The sequence below is a fragment of the Chiloscyllium plagiosum genome, unplaced genomic scaffold (assembly GCF_037043375.1).
Source record: "Chiloscyllium plagiosum isolate Xiang-an unplaced genomic scaffold, Cpla_swu_hap1 HiC_scaffold_8, whole genome shotgun sequence".
Taxonomy (NCBI): Eukaryota; Metazoa; Chordata; class Chondrichthyes; order Orectolobiformes; family Hemiscylliidae; genus Chiloscyllium; species Chiloscyllium plagiosum.
In genome coordinates this window covers 22984919-23004782 of record NW_028270146.1, presented here as the reverse complement: position 1 = coordinate 23004782, position 19864 = coordinate 22984919, and positions in this window count along the sequence as shown.

Sequence of the window (19864 nt, the reverse complement as noted above, 5' to 3'; positions counted from 1 at the left end):
GGGAGCTGCAGGTAAAGAGGGGGGGGGGGGCGTAGGGTGGTGAGGTAGGGATAGATGAAGACAGGTAGAGGGTACCACTGGGTTGGTTGATGGGAGGAATGAATCCAGTTGATAGCTGGAAGTATGGGTCAATCAGAGGAATGGAAGGGAAGGGAAGGGGCTGGAAAAGGAGTCAGGGGTTGGGAAGGAAGGTTATTTGAAATTGGAGAACTCAATGTTGAGTCCTCTGGGCTTTAGGCTGCCCAGGCAGAAGATGAGGTGTTGTTCCTCCAATTTAAAGTCTGATTTGCTGTGGCAATGGAGGAGGCTGAAGATGGTCGTGTCAGAAAGGGAGTGCGAAGGGGGATTAAAATGGGTGGTGACTGCCTCCTGCAAACAATTGAGAGCTCCTGGAGAAGGAAGATCATAAGAACATAAAAATTGGGATTGGCAGTCGGCGATTCAGCCCTTCGAGGCTGTTTTACATTTAATACAACCATGGCTGATCACATATTGGCCTCAACTCCACTTTCTTGCCCAGTCTTTGTAGCTCTTCAATGCATTACTCATTCAAAATCTGCCTATCTCCTCCTTAAATTTACTCAATGTCCTCACATCCATTGCACTCTGGGGGAGTGAAATACACAGATTCATGACCCTTTGAGCGAATTCCTCATCTCTGTTTTAAATCTGCTACTCCCTATCCTAAAAGAAGCAGATTTCTGATTTATAAAAGGATTGTTTTGACAACACGGACTACTAAATTGCTTTCTCAGTCTTCACACCCATCCATGACACCCATTGTTTTTTGCCCTGTCTGTTTATGTGTGAAGGGGAGTTTATAAGGGGGTTAGAGCCTAGTTAATAATAATAAAAAACAGTAATTCTTGTTAAGTACTGAGACTTGGTCCATGTTCTCTGTCAACCTAGGTCAAAAAAGCACCAAAGTTGGCGAATTCTGCAAGCTTTTCAAACTATTTAACTTAGAATCACAGAATCATAGAAGTCTACTGCATGGAATTAGACCCTTCAGCTCATCTTCCATGCCACCCGATTTTCACAATTTCACTAGTCCCCATTTGCCTGCACTTGGTCCATATCCTTCCATACCTATCCCTTTCATGTACCTGTCCAAATGTTTCTAAAATGACAAAATTGTACTTGCTTCCACCATTACCTCTGGCAGCCTGTTACAGGCACTCACCACCGTCTGTGTGAAAGCGATTGCCCCTCTGAGCTCTTTTATATCGCTCCCTCTCACCTTAGACCTAAGCCCTCTAGTTTTAGACTTCCCTACCATATGGAAAAGCTATTAGTTATCTACCTTATCTATGCCTCTCATGATTTTCTTGACTTCTAAATGGTGACGATTCCAGGAATAGTGGGGCTTGGTTTTCAGTGTGTTACACTGGTGAGGCAATGTCTTCTGGCATCTGACCTTCCTTGGACATTGAATTTCAACGCAATGATATGTAAAAGGGCTGCTCTTATTCCATTCCATTGAGTAGCTTTTCACATGTCACCGATTCCTTGTTTTGTCAGGTCATAATTTCTTAGCTGATTATTAAGAATCCATGGGCTGGGGCTATTGATCTTCAATTTCATGAGTGGAATTGTGGGCTTAAGAAAAAACAGACAGAGTCTTGTCTTCCAATGAAATAGACATACAGAATGTAATCTTAATTGCTGCAACCCATCACTCTGCACCATCATTTGGGAAGTATATAAACCATCTATCTTCTATGGCACTTCTATGAGATCCATTGTATTGCTGAACGGAAACACGAATCCTGACTGGAACAAAATCAAAATGGCTGACCTAGTTCAGTTTGGCTATTTTCATCCCCACAACATCAAGTCACACCAATTGTCAAATAACTCATTCCAAATGGAAGAATCCTAGCCAGAGCCTTCAATATAGCATGGCTAATGATTTACTTCGAGTACACATGGCAAAAGAGTAGGTGGCAAAAGAAAATGATGGTGCCCATCAATGGTACAACCTAGCCAAGTTCTGGAATTATCCAGGAATTTAGTTTTGTTATTATTGCCTGCCATCTTCCTTGCTCACTGGAGTTTCTTTTAAGTTTCACAACCTGAAACAGTGGGATTTGAAGCCAGAACAATAACCTTTGACTCTTGCGTTACTAGTCTAGTGACATGACCACTATGTCACTGTCATTCACCCCTCACTTACTTCAGTTAATGGGTCTAAAGTGGATGCGGGTGTAATGTTGATAAGTGCCACTTAGAATTAATTCCTGAAATGCAACAGAATCCAGAGGTTCAATTCCTGCACTATCTCAGCCTGCAGGTATGTGGCTTACTTGTTGTATCAGTCAGTCCGACTGCAGAACAGCTAAACCACTGTGGCCCCTGTTGTAACTTGGAACCCATGTTGCTTTCATTAGTACGGAATGGGCTGCTGATCTGAGTGTGGACCAGTAGGTTCCAATCAACACTTGGCAGAGAGTAAAGGCATTTTTTAGTAGAGATAGCACTGGGTCCAGAAAAAAAAATTGTGACTTCTCAAAAGGTAAATTAACAGAGTGTACAGAGTATGCAGACACCTCCACTCAGCGTCATTTATATACTGTGACCCGTCCCAATTTGGTTTGATGACTTGTAGGTGCAGTCGATGTCAATAGTTTATTTTGCAGTGAAATATTTCGGAAAAAAGATTCTTATTTTGACTCTTGATGCTAGTTGACCAGCTGAGGGTGGCATAATTGCTTTTAAGTCAGAGGCTCATTGCAACACCGAAAACACAGTTGTTGCTGGAACAATGCAGTAGCAAAGATAATGTGTGTGTGTGTGTGTGAGATGCAAAGTTAAACAGAGGACTTGTTGCACTTTCAGGTAAAATATGCAATGCATTGTTCCAAGAATGGAAAGGACTTTTGACTAATATTCTTTCCCCTTCCAATGTCATCAACAATTCATGAACTGAGTATTGGTATTTGTGGAATTGTATAAGAAATGCTTTGAGACATTTTTTTGACTGAAGTACAATTTTTCCGTCATAATGTCTCCCATCAATTTGCTGCAAGGTCCATTACTTGCGAAGATTACATTTAGGATAATTGAGTTTGATTAACGTTTTGAGTCCTGATTCTCATGGGAAGCAGGCATCAGACCAGTGGGGGTGTTGAGTCAACCAACATATTTAACTGCCACGGATAGCAGGAGGTCTGGGAAAACATTTATTGTTCCTCATTGGGCATGCAGGATTTATCCCATTGCTCCTGGTCTCCCAAGGAAAGGGAAGTAGTTGGGAAAATGTGACATAGAAACCAGAATGGTTGCCTGGTGTGTAAAGCTTGCTGTTTGTTTGAAAGGGAAACAATGGCCATGTGGTATTTGTTAACCCAGGGACAAAGATAATGTTCTGGGAACCTGGGTTCAAATCCCATCAGGGCAGATGGTGGAATTTGAATTCAATAAATATTTGGAATTAAGAGTCAAATGATGATTATGACTCCATTGTTGAACCCATCTGGTTCACTAATGTCCTTCAGGGAAGGAAACTGCCAGCCATCCTTAATTGGTCTGGCCTACTTGTAACTTCAGACCTACAGCAATGTAGTTGACTCTTAACTTCCCTTGAGCAATTAGGGATGGGCAGTAAATGCTGCCCAACCAGTGATGCCCTTGTCCCGTGAATGAATAAATAAAAATGATTCTCATGTTGGACAACAGACAGCCATATCCCAGGACATGTTCTATGCATCCCTTTGGCACCTGACATGTGCCAGCCTCTAAGAACCCTCATGCACACTTCTGATCCATTTACAGGACACATCAGCATTTCAGCGCTGGTCCTCATGTTGTGCCTCTAATTCTCATTGTAATGCTGCAGCAAGGACCTTGTGCCAGCTTATGGAGTGCACTAGGCCTGTATTTCTAGATCAATGGTGCTGGAAGAGCACAGCAATTCAGGCAGCTTCGAGGAGCTTCAGCAAAATCGATGTTTCGGGCAAAAGCCCTTCATCAGGAATAAAGGCAGAGAGCCTGAAGTGTGGAGAGATAAGCTGGGGGAGGGTGGGGGTGGGGAGAGAGTAGCATAGAGTACAATGGGTGAGTGGGGGAGGAGATGAAGGTGATAGGTCATGGAGGAGAGGGTGGAGTGGATAGGTGGAAAAGGAGCTAGGCAGGTCGGACAAGTCCGGACAAGTCAAGGGGAATGGAAGTTTGAAACTAGGATGAGGTGGGGGAAGGGGAAATGAGGAAGCTGTTGAAGTCCACATTGATGCCCTGGGGTTGAAGTGTTCCGAGGCGGAAGATGAGGCGTTCTTCCTCCAGGCGTCTGGTGGTGAGGGAGCGGCGATGAAGGAGGCCCAGGACCTCTATGTCCTGTATTTCTAGTCTTTTCACTCACTGTCATAGTGCTCACTCATTCTGAGCCTAACAGGATACTCACACCATCCCTGCCTTGCATTGCCTTGCCTTCCCTTTTGCTCTTTGCCCTTTCTTATGGAGATATTGGTGCTGACTTGCTCTGCCATTTGGTGCAGATGCAAAGCCAGGAAGCAGGCCATGGTTGTCAGTAGGCCTCAGTCAAATCAAAGGGGAATAGCCTTCACTCAGCAGATCTTGGCAACCTCTGAGTGCAAGGCCTGCTTGAGGCTGGCAGAGTTGGAAGTGTCAGATATGAGTTGGTGAGGGTGAGTGGGCAAGACCTTACAGGCAATGGTGAAGATGGTAAAGCATCAAACTTGATGGGAGGTGGGTCCAGTGGCAGTGATAGAGTGAGTGTGAAGGATCAAAGAGAAGATGAACAAATTATCCTGATGGAGAGGAAAGGGATATTGATGACCTTTCTACACATTGGGTTTGAGGAAGATGTGAAGTGAAGTTCACAAAGGGGCAGAGTTAGGATCCTTGTTTTTTTCTGATTTATATTATTTATTTAGATCTTGATGCGCCAGGGCAATTTCAACTTCAAACAGGGCAACGATATGAAAGTTGGTAGAATTGCGAATTGTAAGGAGGGCAGTGTGGAACTCTGAAAGGACATTGACACGTTGGTGGAGTGTGCGGTCAGGTGCCAGATGAGGTGGAATATTGAGGTATGAGGCAATGCATTTTGGTTGGAAGCACATTGTGAGACAATATAGAATAAGGAGTACAATGCTAATGGGAGTGCAAGAGCAGAGGGACCTGCGTGTATACGTACATAGATTAATGAAAAAAGCAGGATAGATGGAGATAATAATTAATAAAGCATGCAGTGTCTTAGCCTATATTAATATGAACTTAGAGTACAAGAGCAAGAGGTGATGCTGAATTTGTGTAAGATACAGATTAGACCACAGATGCAGTATTGTGTATAGTTCTGGGCATCACACTTTAGAAAGGATGGAGAGAGGGCAGAAGCAATTTATAAGAATGGTTCCAGTGGTGAGAACCCCTTTAACAAACCCTACCTGGCATACACTTAGTCAAAAAAACTGGAAGATCAAGACCTTAGTCTTCCTTCTCTTAGTCTTTTACTCCAGCCTTTCTTTCCTTAACTTCTCTTCCTAACTTGGGATTGAATCCACCGACTTTAAAATTACACTATTTCTCAGTCTGTGGGCTGTTGTTCTCCATCAGAATGAAACTGTTGGTTTCTCTGTTCACTCAGTTCTCAGATGCCTGGGTTACCATGCTGTGATTTTGTCATCTGTCCAATCACCAAATTATCACATGAAACACTCAAAGACCTAAACAGGCAATGACAAGTCAATCGTCAATCGTATAACTAATTAATAAATAAATGAACAGGAAGTTTTAGCTCTATATTTAATGAAGCACTTTGATGGTTTCAGACAGGAGTTCTTAAAATGACACCCAATAAAAAAAAGATTAAAACCTCATGTACGGGACATTAATGAGACATCTGGTAGGCCAAAATTTGAGGTGATTTGAACTACATACCTGCCCAATTTTGGCCAAATTAAAAAAGTTTTTTCATAGTAAGCTAGCCACATAACCTTCTTGCTACACATTCAACTTATGATGATAGACTGTTACAGGTGTTACTGCTTCCATGTAGTAAGTATAAAACTAGGGCAACTAGGATGACCAATATGAAATAACTCCACGGAAGCCAGTATCCTGTCACCAAGTCACCCTTTATTTACAGTCCTTGACCTCAGTAATGTTTCATTCCGAGTCAGCTCTCACAGTGTCAGTATCTCTGATACTCCCATTTTTACCTGTCAGCCAGGGTTCCCTGATTGGGCCCGGTTAACAGCCCCAATCAGGGAACACATATTCTGTGTGGTCTGCCTGGATGACTTCGTCACAATTGTTATGCCCTCCCCCTTTGAGTTCAAAGACACAGACTGACCCTTTATCTTGGAGAGGCTCCTGGGTCATTTTAGCACCGGGTCAGGTTCCTCTGACTCAACCTCTGATTCGGGTGGCGTGTCACACGCAGGAGCTTGCTTCTTGTACCAGCAGTGCCTCGGCAGAATTTCACCCTCTTCTTCTGGCTGCAAAGACATCAAGGTGGCTACATTGTTATGTCTATCTCAGATTCTAGGGACTCATCAGAGAGGGTGAAACCATGGATTCTGGCAGCCTTTCTGACTGTTCCAAGGAGCAGGACATGTTTTGCTCCTGAATTGTTTTCATGTCTTTCATACAGTCCTTGTTCAAGGCCATTGCACCTTCCCAAACTTTATACATCTCTGGTCCTGATCTCGTGTCACCCATGCTTCTCACCCATGTAGGGCCATTCCCATTGGTTCCTACACCAAACTTCATCCCTTTTATCAAACTGTCTCTCTCGTTTGTGTCTGATGTTGGCATTCCTGATTCCGTTTCACTGTCCCCCCAAGATCTACTTCATCTAGTAGGAATCTTCTCCCCATTAACAAATCTGTCAGTGCTACCTGTGAAGTTGCATGTGGGATCATTCCATAATCAAATAAGAACTGTGACATCTTGGTATCTAGCGAGGTTGTAGGCTGTTTCTTGTAGCCAGCCTTCAAAGCTTGCACAGTTCTTTCTGCCAGACTATTGGATGATGAGTGGTATGGAGCTGTTTTTACATGTTGACTCCTATTTGGCTATAGGAAATACTCAAATTCCCTGCTGGTAAACAATGGCCTGTTATCTGTGACCAACATTCCAGTGTGTATTGAAAAAGATGCAAACAGTGTTTCTATTATCCCATATTTGACAAGTGGACCCAAAGCATGTCCAATCACTGTGAGTGGTTGTGTATAATGACGAAGAACATTGGTTTGGAGATGTCGGTGTTTGGGGTGTACAAAGTTAAAAATCACACAACACCACATCATAGTCCAACACGTTTATTTGGAAGCACTAGCTTTTGGAGCACTGCTCCTTCATCAGGTGGTTGTGGAATATAAGATCATACAAAGTTCTGTGTCTTACGATCCTATACTCCACCACCACCTGATGAAGGGGCAGTGGTCTGAAAGCTAGTGCTTCTTAATAAACCTCTTGGACTATAACCTGGTGTGGTGTGATTTTTAACCAAGAACACTGAGGGCATGAAAGGACCTGCATAGTCAGAATTTAACCTGCATCCAGGTTACTTGGATGTGAGGGAGCTGCTGGCAATAGTTTTTGTCCTTGTTAGCACTCTGGGCACTGCCCCACCAACATGGCTATGTCTGCATCCATGCATGGCCACCAGGGCATAACTTCTCACCAGCATCTTCAATTTGGAGACCTCTGGGTGACCCTAATGGACTTCAGCAAGTATTTTGCAGTGAACTTTGCTTGGGGCAATCACTCTTGCTCCCCATAACAATATGCCATTCTCTACTCTGAATTGGGCTCTCCTGGTCCAAAAAGATTTCAATGCTAGTTGTGATGGTCCTTTTGTCTTCCCCCATCATCACCAGGCTGTTTCTTTCTGCATTCAAAGTGTTATGGACCAGGCCAGACCCCCTCAAAACATTTCAAGGAACTAGCCCGGACTCTAATTTTGCTATTTGTTTTAAGACAGTGTAGAGTGGATATTCCAGGAGCGATGCAGCTGGCCTAACCATTTAGTTTTAAACAAAACAGAATTTATTTACAAGATTACCAAATGAAACAAAAACAAAAGAGAGCAAAATGTAGTATAACGTAACCTATACAAAAACCCAACAGACTATCCTATCTTAATGATCCTGTTCCAAATACTTGCAACAATCCCCACTTAGCAAAAAAGGTAAAATTAAACACAGTGTCTTACAGCAGAGAGACAGAGATAGCAGGGTGATTCAGCATGGAGCTATTTCTTTTACTACAGCCTCAAAAAACTGACTGATCGATTTCTCTGAACAGTCAGACTGCTAAAACCCAAAACTATAAACCAAACCAAACTGCAGAAAAGCTGAACTGGGAGAACTGGCCATTCCCCTTTCATTGTACAAGTGTCTTTTTTAAAACTTGAAACCCTTTTTCTGAGGCAGTATCTGTTAGCTATAATCAAATTGGCCCGAAAACTCATCTAAGCTACACCTCTTGGCAACTCTGCCTCGTACAGCACTTTTGAAAACATAAACCAAAGACAGCACAACTTTGTTAACGGAGCAGCATCATTACAAAAGTCTGAATTTTCAGCTGTGACTGGGAGCATGTCCAAAAAATGTCATATCATTACTGAGTCTTCCACTGGGAGTACCATCAATGGTGCATCTGTGAATGAGAAGTGGCTCAATGAGCCCACATTCGCTAATTGGCCTCCCAGACGGTTTTCTAACTCCTTATTATATGCACTTAGTATTAGAGCCCATTGCTGAATTTGGCCTGAAGCTATGGGCAGCACTGCTTTGTCCTCTGTAAGCAGATCTAGTAGGATAGATGATTATCATAAATTTTCATCCATGAAAGTATTGGTACCACTTCCTAAATGCAGCCAATCCTTCTTTCCCTTTCATGCCCCAAATGGTAGTCTCAGTTATCAATTTGATTTATAGCAGTGTTGGTACAAGCCCTTATGGGTATTAATTGTAGCATATTTCTGGGAAGTCTCGTCGAAAGGCAATTGCAAGTAAGCATGGCTCATGTCCAACTTTGTGAAGGATTGCACGCCTACAAGAGCTATGGACAAATCCTCTATCTGAGGGATTGGCTATCCAGCTACAAAAGCGCTTTACTGTTTGTTTGAAATTTCTACAAAGGTGAACTGACCATCAGGCTTCAAAATTGATCTGACTGGTGCTGCCCATTCTCCAGTCTGGATTGGTTTGATGATTCCTTCAATTTCCAGCCTTCTGATTTCTGTTTCAACTTTTTCTCACTAGGCAAATGGCACTGAGTAGGCCTTGCAGAATTGTGTAATTGTCCTCTGAAAGCAGATCTAATAGGATTTGTGGTGCACGATTATCACAAATTTTCCTTGTCAGCATGCAAGGTGGCCTTATCTTCTCTGTAGTCCCTACACCTCCATGGAAGACTTCCAGGTATGTAATTAGGACTTCACTCAGGCATGATTTGGAGATGGGGTGTACAAAGTTAAAAATCACACAACACCATTGGTTATAGTCCAACAGGTTTATTTGGAAGCACTAGCTTTCAGAGTGCTGCTCCTTCATCAGTTGGTTGTGGAGTATAAGATCGTAAGACACAGAATTTATAGCAAAGATTTACAGTGTGATGTAACTGAAATTATATATTGAGAAAGATCTGAATTGTTTGTTAAGTCTCTCATCTTTTAGAATGACCATGTTGGTTTCAATTCTTTCATAGGTAAATCGCAAAACCTTTTTAAAAAGTTCACTTGAGAATGTAACTTTTAAAAAAGTTTTGCTGTTTACATATTAAAGCGATGAAACCAACGTGGTCATTCTAAAAGATGAGAGACTTAACAAACAATCCAGGTCTTTTTCAATATATAATTCCAGTTACATCACACTGTAAACTTTTGCTATAAATTCTGTGTCTTAGGATCTTATACTCTGAAACTACCTGATGAAGGAGCAGAGCTCTGAAAGCAAGTGCTTCCTAATAAACCTGTTGGGCTTTAACCTAGTGTTGTGTGATTTTTAACTTCACTCAGGCAAGCTGTTTTCTAAATGAAAAATGTTGAGTGCATGAGGAAAACCTTCTCAACCAATTTCACCCCATTAAGCTTGACCTGAGCCTTTTTCTACAACCACTGGTAACTGAATCAGAATAGAATAGAATAGTTATTTATTGTCACTTGTATTTTCACAAAAAATGTAGTGAAAAGCTTTAAGGCACCATATTAATAACGGAACCCGTATATAAATAAAATTAAGACAATGGCCATCTTTGTGCAATTCACAGCCCATGAGTTCCCAAGGTCAATAAAAAGACAGGACTTGCTTTCTTCACCGCTGCAGAAAGCTGGCATAGAAGCCAAAGATTCTCAGGCCAGACCACCATGCCAATGAAGGTGTTGCAGAAGCCACCCTCAAGAACCCATTTGACACCAAAGCTGCTGTTGAAGCAGACCACCATGCCAAGCCTTTGGAACCCCAAGCCAGAAGATGCTGCAGATACTGCCTCAGGGAATTCGAATTCGAATTAGCTTTATTGTCGCATGTACGCAAATGAATATAGTGAAAAATGACAAATCGCCACTAATGGCACCATCTTAGGTACCAAGGTACTTAGGTACAGATTCTTAACTACAAACTATGAGGGAAAAATTTAGAAAAATAGTGAAGATAAAACATTCAGAATAATAGTTCTTCCAACCCAGTCCGCGCTGACACCTAGCCTCTAGTCTGCGCCGCATCTTGACTCCAGACTGTACCAGGCTTCATCTTGAGGCTCTCAAGGCTGGGAGGAGAAAGTGAGGTCTGCAGATGCTGGAGATCAGAGCCGGAGATGTGTTGCTGGAAAAGCGCAGCAGGTCAGGCAGCATCCAGGGAACAGGAGAATCGACGTTTCGGGCATAAGGGCTTATGCCCGAAACGTCGATTCTCCTGTTCCCTGGATGCTGCCTGACCTGCTGCGCTTTTCCAGCAACACATCTCCGGCTCTCAAGGCTGGGAGACTACTCCAGAACCATTCCGAGGCTGGAAGTTCACACTGAGGCCTCACTGAGCCGCTGAGAAACTGCCACACTGACATTGGAATCCCAGATCAAACCCACCTCATAGCCAAAGACGCCACCAACATGCAGACCACCACTCTGCAGGACCCACCAGGATGCAGTCAAAATGGCTGTGAGGAATTGACCACACCGCCTTCATCACTGCAGCAGCCTCTCGAAATATTCTTAGTTCCCCTGAGCTTTTATAGCATTTACTGCAATTTGGGCAGTTAAAAGGTCTTTTCCCCATATAACCTTTGTGGTGTCTCAGCAAGTTTGTAAAACAAATGAATCCCCTCCGACAGACACTGAGTAGAACTGGTGACTCAGCAGGCTGAATGGCTAATTGAATCCTTTTCCCTACTGGGGACAGGTGAATGGCTTCTCCCCTGATTGAACTTACCAGTGCCGCTGCAGGGTTGCATAATTTACTGAAACCCTTCCCACATTTGGAGCAAGTGAATGGCTTCTCCTCTGTGAACCAGCTGCTTTGCATCAGAGCTTGAAACTGAAGTTGTACTCTTAATCTCTAAAATTTCTGTGTCTGCACTAAACTGCAAGGCAACACAGAAGTTCCGTTTTGATTTAATTGGATTTGATTTGAGTTATTATAGCCACATGTACCTAAGTACAGTGAAATGTTTTGTTTTGTAAGCAGTACAGGCAGATCATAGCAAACAAGGATGTACAGGAACATAGGATGCTCAGACAGAGTGAGGCATACAGGTTATGGCTGCATAGGAGGTACACCAAGCAAGAGCAACATTATTTGAAATTAGAGAGGTCCATAATACCGGGGAAGAAGCTGTTCTTGAACCTGTTGTGCATATGTTCAAGCTTCTGCATCTTCTGCCTGATGGAAAAGGTTATAGGATAGCATTATTGGGGTGGGAAGCGTCTTTAATGATGTTGGCAACCTTTCTGCAGCAATGAGAAATGCAAATGGAGTCTGTGTCTGAAGTTGGTTTCCACAATGGTCTGGGCTGTGCACATAACTTTCTGTAGTTTCTTACAGTGCTGGGCAGAGCAAATGCTGTAGCAGGTTGTTATACACCCAGACAGTATGCTTTCCATAGTGTATCTATAAAAGTTGGTGTGGGCCCTTATGGACATGCTGAATTTTCTTAGCCTCCTGAGGAAGAAGAGGCGTTGTTGTGCCTTCTTGACCGTCGCATCTGCATGGGAAGTCCAGGCCAGGTTGTCAGTTACTGTCACTCTCAGGAACTTGATGCTCTGAACCCTCTCCACCTCAGCTCCCCTGATGTTAATGGAGGAGTGTTCTCCTCCTTTCTTCCTGAAGTCAATGATTAATTATTTTGTTTTGCCGACATTGCGAGAGAGGTTGTTATCATTGCACCATGTCACTGAGTCCTCTATCTCCTTTCTGTATTCTGACGCATTGTTGTTTACTATCCACCCTAACATGGTGGTGTCATCAGCAAACATGTAGATGCGTTCATTTGGAATTTTGCTAAACAGTTGTGGGTGTACAGGGAGTACAATAGGGGGCTGAGAACATTCCTTTGGGAGCCCCAGTGTAGAGTGTTATTGTGGAAGATGTGCAGTTTCCTATCTTCACTGATTGCGGTCTGTAGGTCAGGAAGCTGAGGATCCAGTTGCCGAGGGTGGATCCGAGATCTAGGCTTCGGAGTTTTGAGATGAGTCTGGTAGGGATTATGGTGTTAAAGGCGGAGCTGTAGTCGATGAGCTGCAGTCTGACAGAGGTATCCTCGCTAGCCAGATAATCCAGGGATGAGTACAGGTCTAGGGACATGGCATTCGCTGTGGATTTGTTTCATCAGTAGGCAAATCGAAGGGGATCAAGGCAGGCCGGGAGACTGGACTTGATATGGACAATGACCAGCCTTTCGAAGCACTTCACGAGTATTGAGGTCACAGCAACCAGGCGGTAGTTGTTAAGCTACTTTACATGTGCTTTCTTAGGTGTGGGGTAGATAGTAGTCTTCTTGAAGTAGGTGGGGAGTTTGGTTTGTAGGAGGGAGAGTGATGTCAGTGAATGCTTCCGCCAACTGGTCCTCACAGGGTCTGAGTGCATGGCCGAGGACTCCGTCAGGGCCAGACGCTTTCCTTGGGTTTCCACTCAGGAAGACCGATCTGATGTCTGCCGCGGTGACAGAGGGATCAGGTGCGTCTGGTGCTGTCGGGGCAGGAGACACCCTGCTGCTGGCATTCTGCTCGAACCGAGCACAGAAAGTGCTGAGCACATCATGTGTTTCTGTCCGCTATTTTGTTCTGCTTCATTATGTATCCCATTATGTTGCGTAGGCTTTGCCACAGATAGTGGGTGTGCATTCGATTAGTTTGTGCCTTTGTTCTGTGACCCTTTAAAGTGTGGCTGAGGGGGTTTGGGGAAGGGGAGCGAAACACTAAAACGCATAGCAAGAATGTGGTGAGAATCCAGGTCAGTGGGACGTGAGCGAGCACTCAGAGAACGTGCTGCACCCTGGTCCTGTCCTGAGCTGTACGTACATCCTTGTGCATAAAGCATCCTTGCAATGACATTGCAGCAGAAGGTACTGAGGCAGTGCAGCATGGCAGTATAGAAGTGTACTGTAAATGGATTGCGACAATGGCATAGAGGAACTTGCACTATCACATGCCTTATCCATGGACTTAGGGTGCAAGGACCCTCTGCCCATATAGTGTGCCCTGAGATGATGGTGCTGGGTTTGCAAGGTTGAGATCCGGAAAGCGAATGGTGAGCTGGAATTGCCAGGTACTTGTTCTGACTTGCATGTGGAGAATTCATGGCGTCCAGTTTCTACCCAGTGGATGCGAAGAATGGGAGCCTGCGTATTAATCAGGCAGGATTAGATTGTAGTGAAGGTATTGATGTGTGCAAATCCCCATTAGTAAGTCTCTCACCACTTACTAGCAGAAATCTCATCTTCATCATCTGTGCCTTGGTTGAAAAATCGACTCTTCGGTCCTGATATTGGGAAATTGACATCTCACACGATTCTCCCAAATTTCTCACCACAGATCATGTTGTTCAGAACCTGGGTACATTTTGCCCAATACTTTATACTTCCTGCAGACAGAGTTAACATCGTAAAGTTGCTACTGCAGAGGACAATCGCACGCAAATGTGGGTGCCAGGCATCTCCATCAGATGCTTCATGTGCAATCAATTCTACACTTCATTGCCCCAAACAATATAGTGCTTATGGCACCACAACGGAACTACCTCTCACATATTCACCAGGGTCAACAATTAAAGCAATGAAGGAACAACAGCACATCCACTGTCAACTCATTGACCTCGCATCACAACTAGGAGAACAGAGAGGTCTAATAGCTTGTTGTTAAAGGCTTGTAGGGGACAAGGATGCAATGACAAAAGGTGGCCTTTTGAGTTGAGCTCCCTTCTGAGCTCAGGCCTACTTGTCTGCCTTGGTCATGTTTGCTGGTGTCAGCCAGAGCAGCTGCCTCACTTGGGTAGGCTTGTTCCCCTGTAAGGTGGGGCAAAAATCCCCATCAGATACCCTGGACTAAAACCCTCTGAACTTGGGACATGAGTTTGTGGAATTCACATTTGAACTGAGAGTCACTGAGTTCTCTGGGTGAAAGAGCTGCCTAGGGGTAGCTGTCCGAACAGGGGTTTAGCATGCAATATGCAAGCTGAGGGGCAGCTGTCTGAACAGGGGTTTAGCATGCAATATGCAAGCCTAGGGGCAGCTGTCCGAACATGGGATTAGCATGCAATATGCAAGCCTAGGGGCAGGTGTCTGAACAGGGGATTATCATGCAATATGCAAGCCTAGGGGCAGCTGTCTGAACAGGGGATTAGCATGCAATATGCAAGCCTAGGGGCAGGTGTCTGAACAGGAGTTTAGCATGCAATATGCAAGCCTAGGGGCAGCTGTCTGAACAGGGGATTAGCATGCAATATGCAAGCCTAGGGGCAGCTGTCTGAACAGGGGTTTAGCATGCAATATGCAAGCCTAGGGGCAGCTGTCTGAACACAGCCTTAGATTGTAAAGCTAAACGAATACCCCCACAAACACCTCAGCTGAAGACAAGGAACACCAGCCTGCAGAGGAAACAACTGAGACATTCTGGAGCCAACAAAAACATACAAAGCCATTCAACTTTTAAACAGAGATACTGAACATTTCACACCATTGTTTTACATTGAAAACCTGGCCCTATACTATTAGGAAAGCTTTAACCTACATCCATCAAAGAGAAATACTGGACATTCAGAACTGTCATTCACTTTAACTAAAGAACTATTTACACCTCATCTAATAATCAGGAGGCTCATTTAACCCTGGAGAGGAGGAACAACAGCTCAGCAATCAGCTTTGGCTCGAAACGTCGATTTTCCTGCTCCTTGGATGCTGCCTGACTGGCTGTGCTTTTTCAGCATCACACTCTTAAGCTCAGTAATCAAACCCAGATTTGGCAGGAGAAATGGAGAACCGGCAGTCAGTATAACTGGGGAGCCCAAATCTCGAAGGGAGGTTGGATTCAGCGAGAGGTTTGGCCAGAGTGGAGAGAATCAAACACAGCCAGTCGCAGTGAGTCGGACTGTAACCATTGATAGACTCAGGAAAAGAATGAGAATAAACGATCTTTTCAATCGCAAACCTCCACATACAGACGGGAAGCGACTGGGGAGCTGAGATACCGACTTGGGCAGTGTCAGTGAAACCCACCACCGTCCGAGCTAACAGAAGCCACTTCAGGGGTGAGCATAAGGTCATTGAGGCCCTCTGTCCCAGCTCAGTTGGATAGAGTAGGAAGGGTGGGCTAACGGTGCAGGGCACCCTGGACAAGACCCCAGGATTAGCATTTTCTCTCTCATTCTCCCCTTTCCCCTCTCACCCAATAATTAACAGCTCTCTGTAATTTTTAACCCACACTACCAAGTCAGGGTTGTAAGGGTTAACTGGGTAGCTAGGTGGCTGTGTCAGATAAGTCTCACTTTGCTTGATCCATAAGATTGGGTTTTTAAAAAAAATATTCATTTTCTTTTCCAGTTATTGTACACATTTTCAGTTTTGCTTGCTTTAAGAAAATCCGAGTTTCCTCTGCCTTTGAAGCATCTGTCTCCTGTGTTTTCCACCACACCACATCTCACCACATAAGTCCAGTGTCAGAACCAGGGAGCTGCTGCACAATATACCAACCAGCACTCCCCACAGTACAGACTTCACTCCTAACGCTTTAAGTATTTAAAGCCTCAGGCGACTAACTGTGTGAAATTTGCACATTCTCCCCGTGTCTGCGTGGGTTTCCTCCGGGTGCTCCGGTTTCCTCCCACTGTCCAAAATTGTACAGGTTAGGTGAATTGGCCATGCTAAATTGCCCGTAGTGTTAGGTGAAGAGGTAAATGTAGGGGAATGGGTCTGGGTGGGTTGCGCTTCGGCGGTCGGTGTGGACTTGTTGGGCTGAAGGGCCTGTTTCCACACTGTAAATCATCTAAAAAAAAACACCAAAGGAGGTTGAGGGGGGGACCTGACTGAGGTCTACAAAACCATTAAAGGTATAGACAAGGTGGATTGCAAGAAGCTTTTTCCCAGAGCAGGAGACTCAATTACTAGGGGTTATGAGTTCAGGTGAGAGGGAAAGGTTTAAGGAAGATATGCATGGAAAGTTCTTTACGCAGAGGGTGCCTGGAATGCTTTGCCAGCAGAGGTGGTAGCGGCGGGCACAATAACATCATTTAACATGTATCTAGACAGATACATGAATGGACAGGGAGGAGTGGGATACAGATCCTTAGAAAATAGGTGACAGGTTTAGATAGAGGATACGGTTTACCTCAGGCTTGAAGGGCTGAAGGGTCTGTTCCTGTGCTACAATTTTCTTTGTTCTTTGTTCAAAGTCAACTGCACATGACTGAGACTTTTCATGAGCTGATCAATATAGTCATGGTCTTGGAGAGGCTTCAATCCTAACACTGTATGTGTTTATGCACAATCTCTTTTCTGACAGGGCGAAGTTATTGAAAATATTTGTACTCACTGGACCTTGGAGAAACATGCATGCATGTGAGGCATAAATCTTTTCAGGGTACATTCGGGATTGTGAACTGATATATTTTCCATTTTTGACTACCAAGATTGTGTTTGTGAACACAATTTCAGTGGGCTGCTATCTTAATCAGTATTCATGATGTGTTAATAAATGTAAAACAGATTCCTGCTGATTATGGCCAGGAAACCCAACCCATCTGAACATTTTGATAACGTAATAGGAAACATTTAATTCGCATCCAGGAAACAAGAAAATTCGCCTCCTGCACAATTAAGTGTCCCACTGGCATTTCTCAGAGCTCTAGGTGGGTACATTAGAACTTTGTGGTGTAATGCCATGTTCTGAAATAGTTAATATTAGAGACTGTACTGAATGATGCCATGTGGTCTTAGGTGAAGAATTGAGGAGCATAGTTCTCGAGTCCATCATCCAATCTGGAACCCTTCATCAGCCATTTCAAATTTTCCTGCTCCTCGGATGCTGCCTGACCTGCTGTGCTTTTCCAGCAACACACTCTCAACTCCATCATCCAAGGTCATCTCTGATAAAAAATGAAAGAACTGCAGATGCTGTAAATCAGAAACAAAAACAGAAATGACTGGAAAAGCTCAGCAGATCTGGAAACACCTGTGGAGAGAGATCAGAGTTAATGTTTCAGGTTGAGTGACCCTTCCTTGAAACTCTCAGAACAGGGGTCATCTCTGACTCCTGTTAGGTGTCATTAGCCAATGTAACTTGGTACCTGTCGCTATCACCCAATAAACAACACACTTTATTAAGGCAAGTGCCTTTGCTGTTTAACACACATTAGTGGTTTGCCCTCTACTACTGTTAACAGAACAGGCCCCTTCAATATAGTCCAGAAAAAAAGATTTTATTTTGAAAGTGTTTGTGCGTAGCCCTTGTTTAGTTTCTTATGAGGGCAGCTTTTACATTTTTGGCTGGGGTTCATCCCCATGCCTCTAATCAGTGGAAACCGCACCTTGTACGGGGAGTGTAGTTGTTGGGGGGCGGGGGGGGGGAGCAAATCAGAAAGCCTCTTTGTGGTTCTGTTCATAGGCCTGGCCAAAGTGACCATTAACTAGCGGGGGGGGGGGGGGGGGGGGAGGACGCTGTGCATGGGGTCATTATGCCTGACTGTCTGCCCCTGCTTTGTGGTAACATCCACACTCGGGTGTCCTTGGAGATAGAGCATGCAGTGCTCACCAGCCCGATATAAACCTTCAGAGACTAGTAGGTATGAAAAGAGCTGGAGAGCATTATTATTCCAGACAACATTATCATGATCTCTTTTAGTTTCCTTTTTGTCATCTGAGTTTCTGCTAACCATTCATTTGCATTTTTGTTACAGTACTCCACCAGGGGATATTTAACCAAATTTTTGTTTGTTTACAAGAGTAGAAAGGAGGAACCTATGTTATGTGGTGATACTGCTCCTTTAACAAGGTTATTCTGTCTTTGTTTTTTTTGAAAGGGATTGTAAAGGCAGAGGTGCTGAAATGTTTGAACTGGCTACTTTAATAATGATGCTGCCTACGTTAACAATCAGAAAAGGCGTTCAGGTTTTTTTTAAAATGCACTTGCACAATGAAGGGGGAGTGGCCAGTTCTCCCAGTTCAGGATTCTTTCTATTTTTGGGTAGGTTTTAATTGCAGACCCAAAGAAACGGCTCCATGCTGATCCTCACTCTCTCTGAAATCTCTCTCCTGTAAGAACCTGTGTTTGAATTTACTCTTTTGCCATAGGTGTGTTTATGGGATGTTGCAGGAAATTGGAACAGCTCTTTGTTACGTTGCTTTTCATGTCGGTGGGTTTTTAAATAGTTATGTTATTCTAAATCGGGTTTTTTTTGTTAGTGTGTAAATAAATTCTGTTTTGTTTGACTGCGTGTATGGAGAAAGGATATGGGAGAAGCTTGTGAGATAGTCTCCAATCTTGTGGGATAATCTAGTCATTGTTTAAAAAAATGGGAATACCTGTTTAAAAAAGATGACGTTTTCTCAGTGTTGTGAATTTTTGGAACTCCCTTCCTCAAAAGGCAATGAATGTAGGACCTTTAAATATGTTCAAGACAGAAGGAGATAGATTCTTGAGTTGAAAGAATTATTGGGGAAATGCAGGATTGTAGAGTTGGGGTTAAAATAAGATCAGCTGCGATGTTACTGAATGGTGGAACAGGATTGAAGGGCCGAATGGCCTTATGTTGTTCCATGGTCATAGGGAAGGAAGTCCACTAGGACAGTAGAGGCTTTTCAACACTAGCAACACTAATTATCACTCCAGATAATGGTATCATGATTTGATTTTGATAAGTTCCGTAAGATGCTGTTGACTGTTTCTACTGTTAGACTGAAAGTATCTAACAAGTTCTTTAAGGTCTGATCAAAATAACTAGACAAAAACATGTGAACTTCAATATATGGCTAATTTGTTGGGTTATAATACATATGTGAATTGTTGGGTTATAATATACATCTATATTCTAAACTTACCAAGTTGAACAACTGCGATAAACAAATGAGTCTCCCATTTTATCCATTGGGGATTTTGGTGACAATGGTATTCAGAGCTCAATCTCAGAGTCCACAGCACCTGTCACATCAACCCCAGCCTGATGGTCTGAAGTCCAATGAGCAGGGTAAAGTCCCTGCTATTAATACTACTTTGTCTCTCAGGTTATGTGCTGAATCCCCATTTTGTCATAACTTCAGTACTTCTCCAGCCCTCAAATATGTGTGGAGAAATAAGTCCAGGCAGCCCCATGTAAACTGCAGAAGCAGACAGTTCCCACTGCCCCTTAAGGTCAGGCAGAATCACACTCCCCATCCCCAAGTCAAAAAGGGCTATGTTTCACATTGGGTTTGT